The sequence below is a fragment of the Argopecten irradians genome, chromosome 8 (assembly GCF_041381155.1).
Source record: "Argopecten irradians isolate NY chromosome 8, Ai_NY, whole genome shotgun sequence".
NCBI lineage: Eukaryota > Metazoa > Mollusca > Bivalvia > Pectinida > Pectinidae > Argopecten > Argopecten irradians.
This window is the reverse complement of record NC_091141.1, coordinates 26,398,338-26,402,079: the sequence shown is the minus strand read 5'-3', so window position 1 is coordinate 26,402,079 and position 3,742 is coordinate 26,398,338.

Here is a 3,742-nt window from a genome sequence, read left to right as displayed (position 1 = left end):
TTATATTTTGCAATATGAATTACCAATACTCCAATGAAGTTACTTAATATTAACTGTGGTGATTTTTCCATAATCCTTTCAATCCCTGTTGTCTTATATCTCTATAATATGAAAACAAAGATTGTGTTAAAAAAACTAATCTGGGAAATCATCTCATGCGACTATTCTTAAATAGATAATGTTTAAGATATTATTGCTAAATGGAGTTTTATGGACTAATATGTCCGTGACTCAAATCAATTAAAGTGCTTTGAAGCAAGTGTGTGCCAGTCCTGTGCTCAGTAGGTTCAAGTACCCAAAATAGAACACTCCTGATATATATTTTGAATGAATTTCTGGGCATAATAAAAGATTTGAATTTAGTCAAGGAAACATTTTAATTCTGTTAATTAAAGCATTGCTGACATGCAAAAATATGAAATGAAAACTAAAGGCATATATTTGCAAAATAACATGTTGAACATTTTAACATTTTTTTTTCAATTTGGATAGTTCCACAATATATTAACCAGTCATATTGACAAAATTCATTTCCCAGTTTGCATTTGAAACAAACACTAAATTTCCTTTATCCATGTAGAAGTAACGCACGGCTCTTCAAACGGATCAACGTTTTATAACTTCATAAAGATAAAGTGCTTACATGCATACATGTATAATGGGTTTGGAAAAAATTAAAACATTTTTTCGAAAATAACCAACACAGTAAATACTTAATAACCAGCCATTGTTTTACGGCATATTAAAACTAACTAGTCTTTCACATTTGGTTTCAGGTTCGAACCCACATAGGAAAGTTACCGGTTACTCTGCATAATTCTGACAAAACTTCTGTCTTTAGGGGTTGTTTTTAAAATCTTATCTACATTAGATTCATAGAATTTAAGGCGTTGCTGTGGCGACGTCAGCACCGGCAACAATTACACAGACCTCAGGAGCCCCTTTGAATTTACGAACTCAAACGGTTTTGAAGCTAGGCCAACGTTGTTTTTTTGAGTGATGGCCTTTCGTTGCTACATTTTGATATATACCAAACAGTATTAGATGTTACAACAGTATTAATTAACTGTCACGTATAAATTACAGAAAATGCTCCGGGGCAAAATAACATTTGTCTCTCGTGGCTATAAAATCAATGTCGACGATAAAATATGGTCTGTTTCCTTACCGAGGCGGATATAACTATCTAGATCGGGAGTAATACTATTTGTGTAATGATGAATCACCATCAATCAGTGTCGAAGAGAACAGTCCAACTTTGCTGACTAGTCTAGAAAGTGCTACCCATCACTAAAGCACACACGTTTGTAATTTGCGCGATCCGATGGTGAAAAGAATTCGATATGTTACCGATCCGTAAAATCTTACAGGAAGCTGTTCTCCTTTCCCTTATACAAACACTGAAATTGGGTTTCGAGGCAGAACTAATAACGTTGGAACTGGGTCGGGGTGTAAAGAGATTCCATTGCGTCTGTTCTGATCACCACAACAAAGTCAGCTCATACAGTTGGGTTGCCTTTAAATATGTACTGATATCTTAAATTGGTGTTAAAAGTAACATGAATAATAATAATGATTCAAAAGAAGAGGACAAAAGGGCTAGTTTCCATTATTGCAAGAAGACACATCAAGAGCACATATCGATGGTTATTATTATTTTTTCTGCAATTAGTTCAATCAAAAATACATGTACCTATGTCTATTTTTAGAAAAGTAACGTGATACCTTTTCGATAAAAATCATCCATTTGTCTTTTTATAAGGCCATTTTAAGTACTTGACGATTGTCTGTTATGTGTGGAACATATCTACCATGTTTAGAATAGCCTTATACGTGTTCCTTAAAAACGTCAATATTTCTTTTAGGTGACAATTTTTTTTTAAATAGCAACTCTAAGTACTGTATCATAGTCTGATATATAGTCATAGATACTTTTTCAACGTGTTCAATAAAACCAAAATCTGTTTTAGTTGCCTACTATTACATGGTCTACAATTGGTTCAATCACAACACACGTATGTCTATTTTTAGACTAACGCCCTACCTGTTCAATAAAGCATGGATACATATAAGTGACTATTTTTTACTTTGGTCCATTATCTCTTCAATAAAATCAGTAAGCTACTTTTAATGGAACCTGTTTCCTGCTCAATATAACATCAAAATGACTGCTCTAAAGTTATGCGTGCAATATCTGACCGAAATTTTGACATGCGATATTTTCTTCAGTAATCTATTAAACCAAGGTTTGATTGATTCAGCTATGAAAATCATTCAAAAGCACAGACAAAAATGTATGCTGCCCTGATTAATCATAAGCTATAACACACTGTAAAAATCCTTGTTTTTGTACTTTATTTAAATTTAGGTGAAAACTTATCTGCAGAACTTACTTCAAAACTGCTAATAATACTTTTATAAAATTTACAATGAAATGAGACTACAACTTGGCTTCATGGTCTGAAAATATGTACTCATTTCACTGCAATATTGACGTTAATATTATGATTTTAGGTCACCTGAGACGAAGTTTCAAGTGACCTATTCTAACCGCCTTTTGTCCGTCGTCGTGCGTCGTGAGTCGTGCGTCGTCCGTCGTATGTCCGTAAACAATTTACATTTTCGACTTCTTCTCCAAAACTGCTGAAGCAATTTCAATGAAATTTTGCACAAACCTTCTAAGGCATAAGGCCAATCAAAATTGTGAATTACATGTATATGGTCCCCCCAGGAAGCTATAGGAGTGGCCAAAAGGGGTAAAATTGACTAAAATTTCAAAAATCTTCTTCTCCACTCACAGATATGATAGAATTAAATACTCTTCATAGATAGAAAGGTTCTAAGGTCCTTTACAAATTGTGAATTATATGACGCTGGGGTCTCAAGTTTCCCCCTGGGGAGGGGGTTAAGTTTACTATAGTTTATATAGGGAAAACCCATTTTTGAGTATTATTTGAGCATTTGTAATAGGAAATGAGTCAAATATTGTCAGAGTTATCAGTATGAGATGGCCATTGAATCATATTAACCAATTTTCCATGACTGACCCACAGGGGCCTTAGGGGCGGGGTCAAAATAGGTCAAATAAGCTACAACTTCAAAAATCTTCTTCTGAAATTCTGGAAATGGTAGAATCACATACTCTTCATAGATGGAAAGGTCTTGAGGTCCATTACAAAAAATTGTGAATTATATGACCCTGGGGTCTCACGTTTCCCCCTGGGAAAGGGGTCAAGTTTACTATAGTTTATAAAGGGAAACACATTTATGAGCATTTTTTGTTCAATTTTCATAGGAAATGAGTCAATCTGGGTTAGAATTATTAGCCTGAGATAACATTTTAATATCATATCCATATTGGTCCTGATCAACCCCCTCGGGGCAGAGGGGCGGGGCCAAAAGGGGCAAATAGGATAAAACTTTAAAAATCTTCTTATTAAATACTGGAAATGGTAGAATCAAACACTCTTCATAGATGGACAGGTCTTAAGGTGTTTTATGAAAATTGTGAATTATATGACCCTTGCGTCTCAGGTTTCCCCCTCAGGAGGGGGTCAAGATTACTATAGTTTATATAGGAAAAACACATTTTTGAGCATTATTTAGTCATTGTAATAGGAAATTAGTCAATTGTAGTCAGAATTATCCCTATGTGATGGCCATTGAATCTTATTGACAAATTGTCCATGACTGATCCCCAGGGGCCTTAGGGGCGGGGCCAAAATAGGTCAAATAGGCTAAA